This window comes from Dermochelys coriacea, chromosome 6 (assembly GCF_009764565.3).
Source record: "Dermochelys coriacea isolate rDerCor1 chromosome 6, rDerCor1.pri.v4, whole genome shotgun sequence".
In the NCBI taxonomy this organism is placed as follows: Eukaryota; Metazoa; Chordata; order Testudines; family Dermochelyidae; genus Dermochelys; species Dermochelys coriacea.
Genome location: NC_050073.1, coordinates 93,988,902 through 94,010,300, shown reverse-complemented (window position 1 = coordinate 94,010,300; position 21,399 = coordinate 93,988,902). Strand labels below are relative to the sequence as shown.

At 39.6% G+C, this 21,399-nt stretch overlaps 1 long non-coding RNA gene across 1 annotated transcript; it reads left to right on the top strand.

Annotated features, from left to right (window-relative positions):
* Positions 1–96: 96 nt before the first annotated feature.
* Positions 97–21,083, top strand: LOC122460646. Its single transcript, XR_006282089.1, has 3 exons — positions 97–236; positions 3,420–3,422; positions 21,073–21,083. It is a non-coding gene; the product is annotated as an uncharacterized LOC122460646 (long non-coding RNA).
* The last annotated feature ends 316 nt before the right edge of the window (positions 21,084–21,399 follow it).

The following is a 21,399-nucleotide window of genomic DNA, read 5'->3' as shown; positions in this document are numbered from 1 at the left end:
ATTAAGCTGCAGAAATGTGGGCTCAGTGGAACTACTGGATACACAATTGGTTAAACAACCACAAACAAAGAGTAGCTATTAATGGAATTATGTCAGATTGGAAGGAGGTCTCAAGTGTGGTTCCACAGGGATCTGTTCTGGGCCCGATATTGTATAACATCTTTATTTAATGACCTGAATGTTGGAATAGAGAGCATCCTGATCAGACTTGCAGATAATACAAAGCTGGGTGAGGGGTTGCCAACACTTTGGAGGATAGAGCTAAAATTTAAAGGGATCTTAATAAATTGGAGAACTGAGCTATAGTCAACAAAATGAAATTCTTCAAAGACAAAAGTAAGGTGCTACACTTAGGGAAGAAAAACCAAATGCACTCATAAAAAATGGGGGATAACTGGGTTGGCAGCAGCATTGCTGAGAAAGATCTGGGAGTTGTGGTGGATCACAACCTCAATATGAGTCAGCAATGTGATCCTGTTGCAAATAAAAGGAAATGCAATTTTAGGTTGCGTTAACAGAGGCATAGCATGCAAGTCATGGGACGTGATAGTACCTCTCTATTCGGCACTAGTTAGGCCTCAGCTGGAGTATTGTGTCCAATTTTGGTCACCAATGTACAGAAAGGATGTGGAGAAACTGGAAAGGATCCAGAGGTGAGCTACAAAGATGATCAAAGGAATGGAATGCAAGTCATATGAGCAAAGCCTGAAGGAACTGGGTCCGTTTAGTTTGGTAATTTGGAAAAAAAGGAGATTAAAGGAGGACATGATAGCAGTCTTCAAATATTTGAAAGTCTTCCATAAAAAAAGATGGGGAAAAGTTGTTCTCTTTTATCACAGAGGGCAGGACAAGAGGCAATGGATTCAAACTACAGTATAGCAGCTTTAGATTAAATTCCAGGAAAAAAATTTCCTAACTGTAAGAACAGTAGGACAATGGAATAGACTGCCTTTGGAGGTTGTGGAAGCGCCTTCATTGGAGGTTTTCAAAAGGAGACTGGATAGCCATCTGTCTTGGATTGTTTAGACATAACAAATCCTGCATCTTGGCAGGGGATAGACTGTGTGACCCTTGCAGTCCCTTCTAACCCTATAATTCTAAGATGATCGGGGCCCATTGCTGTTTTTTGAGAATTGGCCAGACAATACCAGGTCTCAAGGCTGCCGGTATATTGGCAAGACAAGATGGGTGAGGGAATACCTTTTTGGGACCAACTTCTGTTGGTTAAAGAGACAACAGACTAGTTTTCAAGATACACAGAGCTCTTCTCCAGATCTGGGAAAGGTATGCAATACCTTAAATACAAGATGGAACAGATTGTTTAGCATAAGTAGATAACACATGCTGTATGAGATGAGACCATTCAAAGTAAAGTGGCCTGTTAACATCTCTGCAGCCATAGGACAAAAAATGGAGTTTAATAGGTTACAGGTTGTTGTTGAGCCATAAATCTTTATTAAGACCACGATTTTAAGTGTCCAGCAATGTTACAAATTTAAGCTCCCAGGCTCATCTTTTGATATGATATTTTTGTCTTTTATAATTTTTCTGTGTGAGTTCATTCAAAAGCATGTCTGGCTTCACCCACATAGTTGTTAATGGGATATATTGGCAAGCACTTTCTTAAGAATTTCCCAAGGCCGAAGCAGAGATTATTTCAAATCCAGTTATCAGATTGCTGGATATTGTGCTCATTAAATCTCAGTGTTTGAAATCTCATGAACAAGGAATATAACCAAAGTGCAGGTTCTTGTAAATGAAAATAACTTCCTAAAGGTTCCAGTAAAGAACAATCCACTGATGCACTTGTGAATATTTTTATTTTGATCTGTGGTCCATATGGAGGACAGTTTTCCTTATCAATTTAAATCTGGGTAAAATCAGACGTTAACATAGCTCAGTTGTACTGTTTGTTAGCAGATTCTCTGTTTCAAAGAAATGTCAGCATCTGCTTTTGGCTATGGTGCTAGTTAGGGCTGACATGATTTCCCCTCTCCCCTCCTCCAGTCTGAAAGATTTTTCTTATGAGAGAGATTTTTGTTTGAAGAAAATCCAAGATTGTGAAGACACACACACTTCTTATTTCTTCTTATTTCTCCTCAAGAAAAGGTAGGTTTTGATTATACCTACTGACTAATCTTTGACCAAATGAGTTCACTTCCCTGCTTTCAACCAAAGCTATCTTTGCTGGATGTTCATATTGGAGCCATTGCAAAATCTAGTAGACTTGGTTCAAGTTTTTATGTTCTCTTTTTTTAGCTCACCACAGTTTGAGTTTTACATTGAAGTTGTTGATTTGAGTGAAGCCACTAACTCCATTAGTCACTCCATAGAAATTGGGAAGTTTTGCCTGGGTTTGTGTTGAAAATGGACAAAACCCAATGTGACATTCTGTACTTCAAAGTAACACCCTGGTACCCCCATATTCATTAGTGTTATATAATTGCAACAAATGTTGTACAAATATGTCATGTAAGATGTCAAAGTTATGGTTTGCTGAATATGATTATCCTATTTGCATTCATGTCTCATTTTTGTATCTAAAGTTATGAATATTGACTATATACCAGTATTTCAATAAAAAAAGGAGTACTTGTGGCACCTTAGAGACTAACAAATTTATTAGAGCATAAGCTTTCGTGAGCTACAGCTCACTTCATCGGATGTATTTCAATGTGTTTGCTCTTGGGTAACACCCACAACATTGTTTACATCCAGTCTAGCCAGCACATTGTAGATGAACCATTCAAGGTAATGGCCCATTAAAAAACACAATAGACCAGGGATCGGCAACCTTTGGCATGTGGCCCTCCAGGGTAAGCCCCCTGGTGGGCCGGGCCAGTTTGTTTACCTGCTACATCTGCAGGTTCGGCCGATCGCAGCTCCCACTGGCCACAGTTCACCATCCCAAGCCAATGGGGACTGTGGGAAGTGGCGGCCAGCACATCCCTCAGCTCGTGCCACTTCCTGTAGCCCCCATTGGCCTGGAGTGGCAAATCGTGGCCAGTGGGAGCTGTGATCAGCCAAACTTGCAGACGCGGCAGGTAAACAAACCACCCCAGCCCACCAGGGGCTTGCCCTGGTGGGCCACATGCCAAAGGTTGCCGATCCCTGCAAGACCTTAGAAGTAGCTTATCCCCACCTGATGAAATTTCCTGTGGATGCTTCAGCCAGTATATGGGTAATGGCTGCTATGACTCATCAAAGTATGTAAAGGCATGTGACTAGATCATGTGATACTGGACTCCATTTTGTGCCTGTACTTTTCCACAAATTGTGCTGTGGGCTTTGTTTGGAACAATGAAATTCCCTCCACATGGAAGAAGCTATAAAGGGGGAAGTGACATCATCACCAGTCCTCACTCACCCCACAACACAACATCTTGAAAAACCTCAGAAACAAATACTGGACTGGGAAGAGGGTCCCAGGTGGGGAAGAAGGAAGCCCTGTCTCCATATGGAAGATTGGTGGACTGTTTGTACCATCAGGGTGAGACACTGCTTAATTCAAATCCTGTCTATTTTATAGAATTTAGGTTGTGTTTTATTTTATTTCTTAGATAATCTACTTTGATCTGTATGCTCACAACTTATAATCACTTCAAATCTATCTTTCTGTAGTTAATAAATCTTGTTTTATATTTTACCTAAAAACAGTGTGGCTTGAATGAAGTGTATGAAAAATCTTATCTCAGTAACAAAAATCCTGTGCATATTCTCTTCAAATTGAGGGAGGAGCAGACAGGGTAATAAACTTACACTTTTGACCAGGGCAGGACGATTCAGTCCTGGGACCCTAGGCTGGGGAGATGGACAGAACTGGCTGGAGCCACTCTATTGTTGGTGCATGAGGGGCTAATCATAGAATATCAGGGCTGGAAGGAACCTCAGGAGGTCATCTAGTCCAACCCTCTGCTCAAAGCAGGACCAATCCCCAATTTTTGCCCCAGATCCCTAAATGGCCCCCTCAAGGATTGAACTCACAACCCTGGGTTTAGCAGGCCAATGCTCAAACCACTGAGCTATCCCTCCCCCTCTACCCTTTGCTACATAGAGATACATGACAGTGCAGCTCATCAGCTAAGCATGCTGGCTTCCTTCCCCTCCCTCAGCACTCACGCTTGCAATCCAGCATAGCAGGCAGCATCCTCCAAGCTGGGCTAGGGACACTGGTTGGGAAGCAGAGAGCCAGGCTGCAGCTAGCAGGGGCCTGCAGCATAGATGCTAAGCAACCATAAGCAGGAGGCATGGGGCACCCACTATGCATGACTCCATCCAGGATGAAAGCAATAATGTAACTGCATCTGGGTGTGTCCCTGTCTGTGTTAGTCCAAGATCTGGAGGGGTCTGCAGCTTTTCACAGCATCACAGTGTGAGAGAGGGCCCAGGCTGGTGAGACAGAGGGCTCATAGGTACCCCAGTTCCAGGTTGCACCCCCAGGTTGCACCCCCAGGAAGTCCATCACACCCACAAGATACTGCTTGATTTCTACTGCAAATCAATAGTGTGTCCACTTCTCACTTCTCACAGCTTTAGACTTGCTGAAATTCGACCAGGTTAACTTGAGAATCAGCATAGTTTAGTTGAAAGGTTCATACATAAGAGGCCTTTTTATTGGTCTAGATTTCTGGTATGGGGATGATATTTGAGCAAACATGCTAGAAAGGGAATAGTTTAGAAGGAGGATATGCTTATATGACTTTTCTAGTTGTGGTATTGATTAAGATAATCACACATTGATTAAGATGTTTGAAAAAGACCACTTTATTCTGTTACCCGTTCCAAATGACTGTGCATAATATGAGCTTCTGTATCACTCACCCAGACTCCTAGCTCAGCCCTTAAAGGCACAGTTCTTACTAGTGACTATTTATGTGCTAACTACTTGAAGGACAGTCTGTTGCAAGCATACAGCATGATGTGTTCGACATTTCTTCAGATTCTTCCTGAATTTTGTGATGTATTACCAGTTTAAGGATAATTCTGGATTTTCTCCTTACTGTCTTACCTTATCTTGAGCTGTATTACTACACAATAAATTCAATATATGAAAGCAGAAAATAATCTCAGATAACTTATAGAAAAAAGGCTACTTTATCTTGATTCTGGTTGTGTAAAAGAGTTAGATTTAATTAAGATAGCCTTCTTTTAAAAAATGCCAAAAGATTCAGCACCAACCCCTGAACACCCTTGCACTACTGTTCTAACAAGTTTCTTGTGGCTTCTTAGTTTGAAGAAATGTGAGTATTTTCAAAAGATGACTACATTTGTTCCATCTATTAGCAGTGATATTGCCTCATAGAGTAACAAGGATAATTAACCCAGTGGGAAAAGTAAAGCCAAAAGAAAAAGTGACTGTTTATTTGCCTATATGTTATTCTCTGAGGATGGAGTTCTGTTACACGTACATCAATATATCCATCTGCATACAGTAGAATAATCAGAAATACTTAGCCAAGAAAAATAATGTTCCAAGCAGGAAGGAAACATGAAATTCCAGAAGAAATACTTTTTCCCTGTCTCTATATCCTTCTTGGCACTGAACAGACTTATTTATAGCCCTTTGGGCCATACTATTCCTGTATTAGGACCATATGAAAGCCTTGTACTCTGTGTTGTTTCATATCAGTATTTGATGTGGCTAATATGATGTAAAAGCCTCTGTAATGATTTAGCACTTTGAGAGATATTATCGGGACAAATTATGGACAACAGATAGCCTGACAGACAGGAAGCGAATATGAATTAACTCCCACTTTATGCCTTCCTCCCTCCCCCCACGCCCAAATGTCCTTCTGTAACTTTTCCTGCATTTGAAGAAGATCATTTTAAACTCCATTTACATATTAAATAAGGCAAACGTACCCTGTGAGGAACAACAGTCTTTCTTGGTGGAAACTCTTATTGCATTAAAGCCAGGTGGGGCTCATTTCTTTGAAATAAATGTTTTGTGTTGGATTTTCAAAAGCACCTAAATGACTTAGAAGCACAAGTAATCAATGGGACTTGTACTCCTAAAGATGCTTTGGAAATCACACTCCATATCTTATTTTGTACTGGCCCAACACTATGTCTTAATCAGGGAACTGGTTACATCCATGGTATTAACATGATTATGAAGACATTATGAGGTCCCATCAGTGTGATGAACTGGACAATGAGGCCCCAATCTGAACACCTTGCACCACTCAGGTGACACAGAGTTGTTAGATTCTGCCCATAAATGGCCAGCACAGGATTAACTTTCTGGAATGGAACTTTCCCCTGGTGCAGACAGCTCTTGCACCAGTCACCAAACCTGTCCCTGCTGAAGGAGGGATAGGGTATGTGGGGGGTTGACAGTGGTTGAGTCAGAGGTGGGGCAGGAGAGAGGGCATGGTAGAGAACTGCTGTGATGATCCTCCACTGACAAAAATTAGAACTGCCAAGTGACTAACTTTTAAAGGGGTGGCGCAAGCATAGGATTGGGCAGCCATAACCCGCTCCCAGACAACACTCTTGCCTTGCGCTGAATAAAGCTTGGATGCAGAAGAAAACTGAGCACTAACTGGGTCTTTTGGCTCAATTATAGTTGTAGTGTACACCTTTTCCAAGTCCCTTTGCTGTTTCAGTTTCTGTCTGTATGTCATATTTATGTGGCCAAACCATAGCACCCATATACAGAATTACCATATGAAACAAGTTGGCATTACCATTGTTGAAATGAACAGTTTTGAATGCGAAAGGGCAGAGAATACATACTGACTAAGGTTTTAAGATTAACTCAAAGTGAACTGTATTAAACCTAACCAAAATATATGGCCTGCATTTGTATCATTTTAAGCTAAGTAGGCAGAAAGCTGCAATCAATCTCTGTCTTCAACTACTTTGCTCTGTGTTGCACTCAGACATTTTGCAAAGCAGATACTGAAGGGTTGGGGATAACTGACATTTTGTCATTTTGCTTCACATACTTACCATTAAAAAAAAAGAAAAGAAAGAAAGAAGGAAATCAGCACTGAATCCTTTTGAAAGTAAATTTTTCTGCCCTAGAAAAAGGATGAGTAGAATCAGCTGTCAAGAAGAGGCTTTAAAATCTTCCTGGTGTTTTTAAAATATGTTCAATGTTCATTTCTAAACATTGTAGACAATTTCGTAACTGAAAAAGTTAGGAAAACTTAACAGATAAAGAGGGACTGATCAAAGAACAAAAAAATTAATGATAGCTTAGATATAAATGATCATGACTTGACCACATTTATAATGTGCAAACAGAAAAAAAAGTCCAGACCAATAACATTTATATTTGGTGCTTTAACATTTATATTTGGCCCATTTCACAAAACTGAAAACAATTATGAGCCAAATAATCTGGGAGGAAGAATTTAATCAGAAAAATGTGAACAATAATTGGGAATCATTTAAGAACACCTCACTAGATGCCTCAAAAGCCACAATCAAGGAAGAAGGCCATACTGGTTAAAAAAAGAAATTGGTTTGGAGGAGAAATGAAATTAAGATAGCTATAAAAAAAATTAAAAAAATATAAAAATACAAGAAAGGGGAAGTTGATGGTAATAATATAAAATCAAAAGTTAAGAATTGTAAAAAATTGATAAGCAAAGCAAAGGGACACAAGGGGAAATCTATGGCCTGCAGAATTAAGGACAATATGGAACAGGGTTTTTTTAAAAAAACAATTATTAGGATTAGTATTATCCATTACTAGATGAAAATGGTAGAATTAATAATAATAATGCAGAAAAGGAAGAAAAAACCAACCCCAGAGGATATAGTCTTTTCATATGGTAACAATACTCTTTCTGTATTCTGTACTCTTTTCTGTTGCCCTAGTGTGTTTGGAGGATGTTATACAGAAGCTACTAAAGTCAGACATTTTAAAATCAGCAGATCAAGTTAATTTTCATTCAAGAATTTTTGAAAGAGCTGGCTGAGGACTTCACAGGACCATTAGCACTGATTTTCAATAAGTCTTGGAGCACTGGGAGAATACCAGACTAGTGGAAGGAAGCTAATGTGTCATTTTCCCTTTTTTAAAAGGGAAATGGATGACCCAGGTAATTACAGGCCTGTAAGCCTGACATTGATCCTGAGCAAGATAATGATGCATCTGATACAGGATTTGACTAATAAAGAATAAAAGGAGGATAATGTAATTAATGCAAATAAACAGGGTTTATGGAAAATAGATCCTCTGAAACTAACTTCATTTGTTTACTGAGATTATAAATTTGGTTGATTAAAATAATAATGTTGAAGTGACATACTTAGATTTCTGTAAAGTGTTTGACTTGGTACCACACATTTTGATTAAAAAACTAGAATATAAAATTAACATGAAACCCACTAAATGGATTAAAAACTAGTTAATTGATAGGTCTCAAAATGTAATTGTAAATGGGGAATTGTCATCACCCAGGTGTGTTTCTAATGAGATCCCAAAGGGATTGTTTCTTGGCCCTACGCTATTTTACATTTTTATCAATGATGTGGAAGAAAACAAAATCATCACTGATAAAGTTTGCAGATGACACAAAAACTGCAAGAGTGGTAAATCATGGTGAGGACCAGTCACTAATGCAGAGTGATCTGGATCGCTTGGTAAACTGGCACAAGCAAATTATAAGTGTTTTTTTTAATGCAGCTAACTTTAAAATATGCATTTAGGAGCAAAGAATATAGGCCCTATGCACAAGATGGGGGACTTTATCCTGGGAAGCAGTGACTCTGAAAAAGATTTGGGGGTGATGGTGGATAATCTGAATATGAGCTTCCAATGTGACACTATGGCCAAAAGAACTAATGCAATCCTTGGAATATCAAGTAGGAATACATAGTTTATTTTATCTCTGTATTTGGAACCGGTGCGACCACTGCTGGAAAACTGTGTTCATTTTTGGTGCCCACAATTGAAACAGGATGTTGACGAATTGGAGAGGGTTCAGAGAAGAGCCAAAAGAATCATTTAAGGATCAGAAATCATGCCTTATAGTGACAGAGCTCTTTGAGTCTATCTATTTAATGTAACTTGATTATAATCCACAAATATCTACTTGAGAAACAAATATTTAATAATGGGCTCTTCAATCTATCAGATAAAGATATTAAACGATTCAATGACTGGAAGTTGAAACTACAGAAATTCAGAATGGAAATACAGCATATATTTGACAGTGAGAGTAATTAATCATTGGAACAATTTACCAAGAATCATGGTGGACTCTCCATCATTGACAATTTTTAAATCAAGGTTGGATATTTTTCTAAAAAAATATGCTCTAGGAATAATTTTGGGGAAAGTTTTATAGCTTGTGTTATATAGGAGGTCAGACCAGATGATCACAATGTTTTCTTCTGTCTTAGTAATCTATGAAAACTGATAAGCAGGCAGGCTGAAGATGTGTTTGATAGTCTGACCCCTACAGAGCCAGGGAAAACCAGAGGATCCTGTGTCTGGCAACTTCTTATTACTTAGAGAAGAGACAGGACTCAGTTGTTCTTTACTGCAGTATTGCCATCTTCTGGCTGACACATGGAGTATCCTTAAAGGGTTGTGGAGTGAGCAGCATTTCCAATCTTCCTCACCTGACAGGTAGGTTGCCACAGTGACCTTTGATGAAGATTACTAAATAAGAGGAATGTGAGGTCATCCTGAAGGACATTCTCCAACTCAGAAAATGTATTTGGTTGGTGTTCTCATCTAAGGCTACCTTTGCAGTTCTTGAAGTATTTATATATGTATCTCAGGATGACTTGTAGGTAGGGAATATAGGGTTTCCTGAACACAATATCAGTGAAAAACTGAATGCCTTTCTGAATAGTGATCTCTAGATTGCATAGCTTATTATATGAACTGGGTTCCATGTGAAAAAATTCTTGCATGTCTATATGCTGCCAGAGAGAGGGAGGGGTCCTCTGTCTCTTACTATCTACCTCCCCTCCCCCCCACACACACAAAGCTTTCCATTTTGACATTTTTCCTGGAGGAGCATGACTTCCCACCACCACAAAAAGCAACCAGGAACTCACAAGCACTTGGCACCACTTGAATCACAGGGTTACTTTTCCTGATCTAACGCCCAATACAATTATTGGCAAGTTAACAAACATTTAAAGGTGAACTCACTTACAGGAGAATGCCAATGATAGTCAGCTGAAATAAATTATCTGAACTTACCAGGAAAAATATTCCAGGCATATTTTGTAACACACAGCCATAAAATGACCAGTAGGGAATCAATCAAGAATTCCTTTTGTACAATTAACCATTTAATAATGTAGCTACCTAATTTCTCAACTACTTAAATAAACATCTTGATTATTTATCAAGAATTCCTTTTGTACAATTAACCATTTAATAATGTAGCTATCTAATTTTTCAACTACTTAAATAAACATCTTGATTATTTATTTTTGTGTGTGTGTGATGTCAACTGGCACTGTCCTCATAAGTTATACTGGGCACATCTTTGGATCAATGTCAGCTCATGTTTTCTGCCCTGTGTTGTGACTGGTCCTGCATAAGAAACTTTGAAGATAGTAGACAACAAACAACAAACATCTAACAGTCAAGCCTCACTAGTGCTTATGTAACCCAGGCCTACTTGGTATGGCACTCTGCCCCCATAGTACTGGCTATAGATTGATGAGTCTGCTACAGTCTTGTTTTTAACTCATGCAGTAGAAGCTTATGTATTAAGCGCCAGAGGTCCCAGGTTTGATTCAGGTGCCTGACAACAGGGTCTGTTGGTGTTACACTTACATGGCAAATAATCATCACATTTTGCCTTTTATGACAGAGAGGCAATGTAGTTTAAGTAACATGGCTCTAGACTGGAGCTCAGGAACCCTATATTATATTCCTGGCTCTGCCACCAATCAGCTCTGTGATTTGGGGCAAGTCATTTTACATCTCTGTGCCTCCATTTCCCCTCCCACCCTGTTTAGACTGCAGGCTTTTCAGGACAGAGGCAGTCTCTTACTAAGGTTGTCTTTTCCACTATTGGTACAGTGCCTAGTAGCAAAGGGCCCTGATTCCAATTATGTCCTCTAGGTGTTAACTCTAATACAAATAACAAATGGATGGTAAGTACATGTTGTTTTAGAAAGAACCTGGTTGGTACATTTTTTACATTGAATCTTAGGGCTGTCTGCTCACAAAAGAGGTATCACTTTAACCACAAAGCATGAAATAATTGGAAGTAAAGCCAGACAGTCAAGGCTGCTACAGAACTCACTATTTCTTAAAGTGCTTGCCAGCAAATCCTTCCTTTATATGGATTCTCATTGTTCCTCTAGGTTATGCACTATCGTTCAGAGACAGTAGAGTACAAGTATCAACTTCCAACTTTGGGGATGATGAGGGAGAGGATAGGCCTTTTACTTGTAAATACACTTTTTTGGAGGTGAGCAGATAGAAGCGGCATTTGCAGTTTACAGTAGGAAGGAAACTCCTTGGGAAGCACAGCAGAGGGACTAGGACAGTAACTATGATACCAGCAGGAGGTCCAATAAGCAGCAGGAGGCTTCCTATGCACCAGAGCTCATACTGATAACTAGCTGTTTAATGAGGCACTTGAGGATCACAATGGCAACTTTTTATAAAATGTAGAGTTTTGTATTTCTTAATTCTATGCAGTGTAGCTCTAAGGTGAGGAAGGGTTCTCAATGGAGGAGGGTGAGAGCAGAAATGGAATCACAGAAAAATAAAGTTATCTTGATTGCAGGCAATATGTCAGTTTTGATAGTTGTGAGCTAGGTGCCTTGCCTCTTTCTCATTATCAGTAAAGGATTGTGTGTGTGCGCGCGCATTTGTGTATCAGTAAAACAACAACTGGCAAAATATTAGAGGCTAGACAGGACCTCTCCTACATTCACCAGATCCATGACCTTTGTTGTATAACAGTCTCCATAGATAACCAAAATTGTGGACTCTGCAGCAGAATGACAGAACTTGACACTTGTCTCCTTGACCCGCAATTCTTGCTGGGACATGATAGCAATATTCTTTGTTAATATAAACCTCTCTACCTCATGATAAATAAACAAAGATGCTACAAATCATTAAATATTTTTCAGTCATGCAGCTAGTGAAGGAAAAATGGAGCAGGAACAGGTTTTCTGAGTTGAGAAATGAGGAAGGGGTACAGCAGGCAGTAACAGAAAATGGGAGAGCAAGGAAGATGAGAAAAAGAGCAGCTAGTCCTACAAGAAGAGGGGAAGAGTCAATGGAGATTGCCTGAGCTCAAGCCCCAGGAGGACAGAGGATGATGCACAGAAGATTGCAAGGGACAACAAAAAGACAAGATGACTTTCAGCCAGAAAGAATGTAAGGAGGAAGGCTGGATAATCATTCCAACATGAGGAAGAGGCAGTTCTACATGACTGGGAACTCCCTACTTAGACGAACAGACAAACCTGGTACCAGAGCTGATTTTAAGAACAGAAGGGTGTGCTGTCTGCCAGGAGCTAAAATATGGGATGTGGACCTAAGGCTGAAGAGGATCCTAATGTATGCAGAAAAGAATCCACTGACTGTCCTTCACATGGGAACAAATGATAGTGCTAGATTCTCACTTGAATGCATCAAGGGGGACTACAGCAGGCTGGGGAAGATGCTTAAACAAATGAAAGTTCAGGTGAACTTCTGTCCCTAGAGGAGGAGAATGAAGGTGAGACAAGATTATGATGATCAACAGATGGCTACAGGACAGGCCGAACAAAGAAAATAACAGAACGCCACGAGCTATCACCTTCAGCCCCCAACTAAAACCTCTCCAGTGCATCATCAAGGATCTACAACCTATCCTGAAGGACGACCCATCACTCTCACAGATCTTGGAAGACAGACCAGTCCTTGCTTACAGACAGCCCCCCAACCTGAAGCAAATACTCACCAGCAACCACACACCACACAACAGAACCACTAACCCAGGAACCTATCCTTGCAACAAAGCCCATTGCCAACTCTCTCCACATATCTATTCAGGAGACACATCAGCCACACCATCAGAGGCTCATTCACCTGCGCATCTACCAATGTGATATATGCCATCATGAGCTAGCAATGCCCCTCTGCCATGTACATTGGTCAAACTGGACAGTCTCTACATAAAAGAATAAATGGACACGAATCAGATGTCAAGAATTATAACATTTAAAAACCAGTCGGAGAACACTTCAGTCTCTCCGGTCACTTGATTACAGACCTGAGAGTGGCTATTCTTCAACAAAAAAACTTCAAAAACAGACTCCAGAGAGAGACTGCTGAATTGGAATTAATTAGCAAACTGGATGCAATTAACTTAGGCTTGAATAGAGACTGGGAGTGGATGAGTCATTACACAAAATAAAACTACTTCCCCATGTTATTTCTCCCCCCACCCCACCCTCCACTGTTCCTCAGACGTTCTTGTTAACTGCTGGAAATGGCCCACCTTGCTTGTCACCATGAAAGGTTTTTCTCCTTCCATGCCCCCTCCTGCTGGTGATGGCTTATCTTAAGTGATCACTCTCCTTACAGTGTGTATAATAATTGTTTCATGTTCTCTGTGTGGGTATATAAATCTCCTCACTGTATTTTCACCAAATGCATCCAATGAAGTGAGCTGTAGCTCCCGAAAGCTTATACTGAAATACATTTTTTAATCACTAAGGTGCCACAAGTACTCCTTTTCTTTTTGATTACTGGGAAGCATTCATGGACAGTGGACTGTTCTCATGGGATGGACTCCACCTAAGCACAGAAGTAAATAGTCTTCTGGGATGGAGATTGTCACAACTGATTAAAAGAGCTTTAAACTAGGGGCTTTTTTGGAGGGTGGAATTTGGTAGATATTTATGCCATCTCCACACCTGATTCTAATTTTGAGCAGGAGGAAAATCAAGTAAAAGAGGTTACAACAATTGAGAAAGGAACAGAGGGTAGCAAAATAGACATCAAGAGGAAAGATAATGCCAGTAGCAATGACACTAACAGTCAGGTAGGTGGTACTAGCAATAGAATGTCTGTACCTAATCAGGTGAGGCATCTGGGTGAAGCCAAGCAGAAACAACTAAGATGTCTGTGCACCAATGCAAGTAGCCCAGTTAACAAAATGGAATAATTGCAACTACTGGTGCAGGAAGTGAAACCAGATATTATTGGGATAACAGAAATATGGTGGAAGAGTAGTCATGATGGGACTACAGGTATTGAAGGGCATGTGCTGTTCAGAAAAGACAGAAATAAAGGTAAAGGTGGTGAACTAGCATTGTATATTAATAACAAAGTAGATTGTTTAGAAATTAGAAGTGATGGAGTGGATAAAACAGAATGTTTGGGTCAAAAATCACTTTGGGGAGAAAGATATTAGAGGCTCCACTGGAACAGTGTTTGGGCTATGCTACAGATCGTCAGGATCCAATTTGAATATGGATAGAGACCTCTAATATTTTTAATGAAATAAATACTAATGGTAACTGTGTGATGATGGGAGACTTTAATTTCCCAGCTATAGATTGGAGGACAAGTGCTACTAATAATGGTAGGACCCAGATATTCCTGAATCTGATAACTGATATATTTCTTCACCAAAATAATCACCAAACCAACAAGGGTGATGCCATTTTAGACTTAGTATTGGTGGATAGTGAGGACCTCATAGAAAAACTGGTTGTATAGGACCACCTTGGTTTTAGTGACCGTGAGGTAATTCAGTTTAAACTAAATGGAAGGATAAACAAATACAGGTCTGCAACTTGATTTCAAAAGGGAAAACTTAAAAAACATTTAGGGAATAAGTGAGGGAAATGGACTGGACTGAAGAACTTAAGGCTCTCAATGTGGAGGAGGCTTGGAATTATTTGAAGTGAAAGCTGCAGAAGCTTTATCAAGCCTAGATCCCAAGCAAGGGGAAACATTTATAGGCAAGGGGATGAGCCAAACTGGACCAAACTGGATGAGCAAGCATCTCAAACAGGTTATTTAGAGAAAATGGAAAGTCTACAACAGGGATCGGAAAGTCTACGATAGGGATCGGCAAAGTTTGGCTCGTGGCCAGCCAGGGTAAGCCCCCTGGTGGGCCGTGCTGGTTTTGTTTACCTACCGCATCTGAAGGTTCAGCCGATCACAGCTCCCACTGGCCGCGGTTTGCTGTTCCAGGCCAATGGAGGCTGCGGGGGAAATGGTGGCCAGCACATCCCTCAGCCCGTGCCGCTTCTCACAGTCCCCATTGGCCTGGAACGGTGAACCGCAGCCAGTGGGAGTTGCGATTGGCTGAACTTGTGGACATGGCAGGTAAACAAACCGGCCCGGCCTGCCAGGGGGCTTACTCTGGCGGGCCACATGCCAAAGATTGCCGATCCCTGGTCTACAAGGAATGGAAGATGGGACTGATCAGCAAGGAAAGCTATCTATTGGAGGTCAGAAGGTATAAGGAAATATCTGAGCTGCAATAATAGAAGCAAAGATGGACCATTCAAATGAAATTAAAACTAATAGTAAAAAGTTCTATAGCCATATAAATAAAAAGAAAACAAGGAAAGAAGAAGGAGTGGGACCGCTAAGAACTGAAGATGGAGTGGAGATTAGAGATAATCTAGGTATGTCCAAACTTTTAAATTAATATTTTGCCTCAGTTTTTAGTAAGGATAATTAGGAGTTTATGTGTTGTGGCAGGGTGGCTAATAGAAATGAAGATATGGAAGTAGAAATTACCACATCTGAAGTGGAAGTGAAACTCAAAACTGTTTAATGAGACCAAATCAGGACAATCAAATAATCTCCACCTAAGAATATTAAAAAAGGAACTGGCACAAGAAATTGCAAGCCCACTAGCAGGGATTTTTAATAAATCCCTAAACTTGAGGGTTGTACCCTATGACTAGAGAATTGCTAATGTATTACCTATTTTTAAGAAAATGGAGGAAAAGGGATCCAGGAAACTACGGGCCTGTTAATTTGACCTTGATTGTATGCAAGGTTTTGGAACAAATTTTGAAAGAGAGAGTAGTTAAGAACATAGAGGTAAATGGTAATTGGAATAAAATACAACATGGTTTTTCAAAAGGCAGATTGTGTCAGACCAACCTGATCTTCTTTGAGAAGATGACCATGTTGTTGAGTTTTTTTGGACAAAAGAAATGCAGTAGATATAATCTACCTGGATTTCAGTGAGGCATTTGATACATTTCTACACTAGAAATTATTAGTTAAATTAGAGAAGATGGGGATTAATGTGAGAATAGAAAGGTGTATAGAGAATAGGTTAAAGGGAAGGCTACAATGGGTCATGCTGAAAGGTGAATTGTCAGGCTGGAAGGAGATTACTAGTGGAGTTACTCAGGGATCAATCCTGGGACCAATCATATTTAACATTTTCTTTAATGATCTTGGAACAAAAATGAGAGCATGCTTATAAAATTTTCAGATGACACAAAGCTGGGAGGTATTCCTAATATAGAGGTGGAACAGAATATCACACAAGAAGATCGGGATGACTTTGAAAACTGGAGTAATTGAAATGGGATGAAATTTAATAGTGCAAAGTGCAAGGTTATATACTTAGGAATTAACAACATGATTTTTTACTATAAACTGGGGATATATCATTTGGAAGCAACAGAGGAGAAAGGATGAATATAAGCTGCCCATGTGATGTGACTGTGAAAAAAGTCTAATGCAGTTCAAGGATAAATCAGTCAAGGTATTTCCAGTAGAGACAGGGAAGTGTTAGTACCGTTATACAAGACACTGGTGAGACCTCATCTGGAATACTGTGTTCAATTCTGGTATCCCATGTTTAAGAAAGATTAATTCAAACTGGAACTGGCACAGAGAAGGGCTACTAGGATGATCAGAGGAATGGAAAACCTACCATATGAGAGAAGACTCAAAGAGCTTGGTTTATTTAGCCTAACCAAACAAAGGCTGAAAGGAGATATGACTGCTCTCTATAAATACATCTGAAGGATACACAAGAGAGGGAGAGGAGTAAAAGTTAAGTGCCAATGATGGCGCAAGAACAAATGGATATAAACTGACCATCCACAAGTTTAGGCTTAAAATTAAATGAAGGTGTCTAATCATCAGAGGTATGAAGTTGTGGAACTGTCTTCAAAGGGGTGCAGTGGGGTCAAATAACCTTCCTGGATTCAAGACTGATCTTGATAAGATTATGGAGGGGATGATATGATGGAACTGCTTACAATAACGTGGCCAATCTGCAACTGCTAGTGGCAATTATCCCAATGGCCAGAGATGGGACACTAGAAGGAGAGAGCTCTGAGTTACTACAGAGAATTTTTCGCAAGTGTCTGGCTGCCTTGCTGACATGCTCAGGGTCCAAATGATCACCATATTTGTGATTGGGAAGAAACTTTCCCCCAGGTCAGATTGGCAGAGATTTTCTGCCTTCCTCTGCAGCATGGGACCTGGGTCACTTGCAAGTTTACACTAGAATAAATGGTGGATTCTCTGTAAGTTCACATCTCTAAATCATGATTTGATGACTTCAGTAACTCAGCCAGAGGTTATGGGTCAATTACAGGAGTGGATGGGTGAGATTCTGTGGCCTGAGATGTGCAGGATCATCATGCAGGATCATCAGACCAGATCATCGTGATCCCTTGTGGCCTTAAATTCTGAGTCTACTTTCCTGGAGCTCAATTGTCCCATCATAATGTATTGATTATTAAAGGGAGTTGCCCATATCCTGCAGTGCATCAGCTATGCTTTAGGAGATGTTTCCCTGGATTTACTTTCTCTCTTACTGCTTCTTAGAGAAAGAAAAATGGCATCACAGAAAAAGAATATGTTCAGTCTATAACTAACAGCATAAGTCTGACTGTAATAAACTAATGTGCTCTATTTTTAGTTTGCTGCTATTGTACTGAGAGAGAACAAGGCCCAGTGAAATTAAGATTCTTAGGAGCAGTTCTGGAGTTGGTATAAATCACTAGATCTCCACTGAAGTCAATGAAACTATGCTGATTTATACCTGCTGAGGATCTAACCCCTTATATTTAGCTAATTAGGTATGGATTACATTGTTAGAATATAGCAAGGTCCCAGGCAAATATAGTGAATATTGAATCATTCTATAATCATTAACATTTTTAATCTTCCATCTCTTTTCACTGCTTCCTGACTGTCTTCCTCTCATTTTAGTTTGTTTCCTTAACAATTTTTAGGTCTATTTATTATTAGCTTTTTCTTTCCCCAACACTACATGTTCTCCGCTGGAGCCAACATCTGACCAAGTCAGCCATTCTGAACATGAATGGAAAAAGGGAATGGTTTCCCTAGAAATAGGAACTACTGTAAACCTCAGAGGACACATGCTCACACATACACACATTGCCTGTCAATTTAGTGGTTGGCACGTACTGTAGTTTCCCACAAGGAATCAGAAATCTCTTTCTGTAGTGAATCGATCAGACAAAATAAAACAGAGAGAGTAACTTTCTCTACCGGGCTCATAAATATGTGGTCAGTTTCACCATTATTATTTTGAGCTCGCTCAGCATCTTGTTATTTCCCTGAAAGAGCTCATCTTGAGTTTTTGAGTCTATAAATTGAAACAGATTGTGCCTGGACCATGGTTTTGATTCAAAGCACTCTCTACTAGGTGCTCAGTTTATGATCACCAAGCCAATGCACCTGTACTTTATTACAAACCTGAAGGAGTGGGGATTGAATGAAAGGATGTCTTCAGTAAGAAAGGATGACTTCACCATTACTGTAGTGATAGGTGAGAGAGATGTGCCTTACCCCTCTGAGGTAATCTCACAGATTCCTTTAATCAACAAATGACTGTCCCTGGACAGGAAACAACACACAATTTAGTGGTGAGATGCAAGGGTAATGGGCCTCCACTGCCTTTTGCAAGTTTCTGAGGTGAAACATGTTATTTGCTTATGGAGATTAAATGTTAAGAGTTGAATTACAGGTAAGGGTCAAAAGTTGTCAAGGCTCAAACTTTGCATGATATTTTCTCTGAAATGGTTAAAGATTATTTGGGGAGTGAGAGAAAAGCATTGTTTGAGTAACTTTGCATAAGTGTGGCTTTATTTGTGAGCACCTTCTAGCCTGGTAATCCAGCCCCCACAAAGCAACTTATGCTGAAACATACCTCCACTCCCTTGAATCCTGTACTGTTAGAGGTATTGAATTTCAGGACTCCAGTCTGCTGGCATAGTGAACAAAGCATCTCCACACCACTTGCGCAGGGTGTTAGGAGAACTTGATCCATGTAGATGGCCAGTTAATGGAGGCAGAATACTCTACATTTACAATTGAGTAACTGAGAATATTCTTGACTTGGATTTTCCAGAAAAATGTTAGTTTAACACAGACTTTTAGTGCAGTTTATGTAATAGTATTGTGATCTAACTGAAATTTCAATTCCTAGTGTTCTTTCAACATTAATGCAAGGTAAATTATCCAATTACTCCAAGGTAAATGATTTGTGGAATATTCATGAAAATAGTAGGGCTAGGTGAACATTTGTATATGAAATAGGAAGTCCTTCCCTTTCCCAGAATAAAGCCAAAAATCCCTCCCCCTTTATTTCATTCCCAGCTGAAACTTTTTGGAGACACTGTAAAACTTCTGTTAATGTTGCTCCTCCATTTGTTGCTCAGCTTTACACACCTCTGCACTTTGATTTCCAGCTAAGACCGCAATATTGAAATATCTCCAGAAAGCTTCCTCTCATGCTAATTCTGCCTCCCCCCCTCTTCATCTACATAAATCCTGGAAAACTTGTAAAATAGCTTGGGTTTTTTTTAGATTTACACACTACTTTGGTAGACAGATAAGGTTCAAATCCGTCTGATAATCTTTGGGTAAGCATCCAAACTTGTGCTCTTCTCCTTCAAATTGCTCCAGACAGGTGGAGCCACATGGAGCAGTTTCAAGGATCAGGGACTTGGTTGCTTTTCTGAATTGCACCTCCAAACTTAATGTTCACCCATAATTATTAAATATGTAGTTAACATTAGAAGAAAACAAAACCTCCCTAAACTAATAAAATACCTAGTATGTAAATCACTAAAAAGCATCAACTTGGCTCAATATATGTTTTGGAATGTATAATATATGAACTTTGTTTCTTATATGTATTATTTATCAGAGCTCTTAAAGTATCTTTGAAGGAGCTGTTATAGTCATTTATCTAATGAGTGATTACATATTTTGTTATGTGCCTTAATTTGTGAAAAAAATGCATTATAATTTATTTGACCAGAGGGCAAAATAATAACAATATCTACTATAAAGCTGACACTTGAGAAATGATTCCCTCAGTAGGATTCAAACAGGGATGGGGGTCAGAAGCTAAGATTACACTAGAAAGAGTTCTCTCTGGTTATTTTATGTTGAGCCTTCAGAATACTGTATACCAGAGATGGGTTGCTTTAAAGGGCATGGAAATTCCTTACTTCCATAAACCATATTATACTTAAACAGTGTAACAGAATTTTGGATATAGTTTTGTAAAATATTTTGTAAAAATAAGAAAATAGAGACAGGCCACATGATCTGAACTCTCAGACTCACCTGCCAAAAAAGACAGTTGATTACACAATATTGTCTTTTGATTTTTCTTTGCCTATGCTTGAATCAAGACTTCAGTCCTAGACTGTTATAGGCATCATGAACTCCATGATTTTAATTAAAAAAACATCCATGGCTTTTGATCTTTTGGCATGTTTGCATTCAGGAGTGGATGTGAGAGGAAGGTGATATAAAATATTAGTTAGAACGGGGGCCGCGAGTCAGGAGTTCTCTCTCAGGCTTCTGTTCAGAAACAAATTCCTAATATACTAAGGAACATAATATTATTCCCAAGAGCTGATAAATAAGATGCAAGCTGCTCAAAAGAAGAAATTTATGCTTTGATTGCAAATAAAAAAATGTGGGATTTCAGTATCACGCCTAAAAGAGACTTATTTTGAATAATTCATTTATACCCCACCAACACCAGAAATAAATAAATATAAATAATCTCCTTGCCTTAATGTCCTAAAAATATTACTTTGGGGAGGAAAAATAAATAAAAACAAATAATCTGTTTTTCATAGCTTTCAAAGACCGGTTTGCATTGTTTTGGGCTCAATAGTGACTTTACCACAAGCCCAGGAGCCATTCAGGAGCCAGACTGTAACTCTTGTTAGTCTGCCAGTTTCCTGTTGCTCCAGGGGCAGTAGCTACTCTGCACAAGGTCTGTGCCTGGTTGAGGTGAAGCCAAGGCCCCGACCATTCTCCCCGCCTCCCACTTACTCTTATAGACATGAGCAGGGAAGGGGGCAGGATGTACGGATGATATGAAGGCAACGTTTTTTCATAGATTGCATAAACGTACATAGATGCAACGTACATAGATTCCATAAACATCAATAGCCAGTGTATGGGGATAA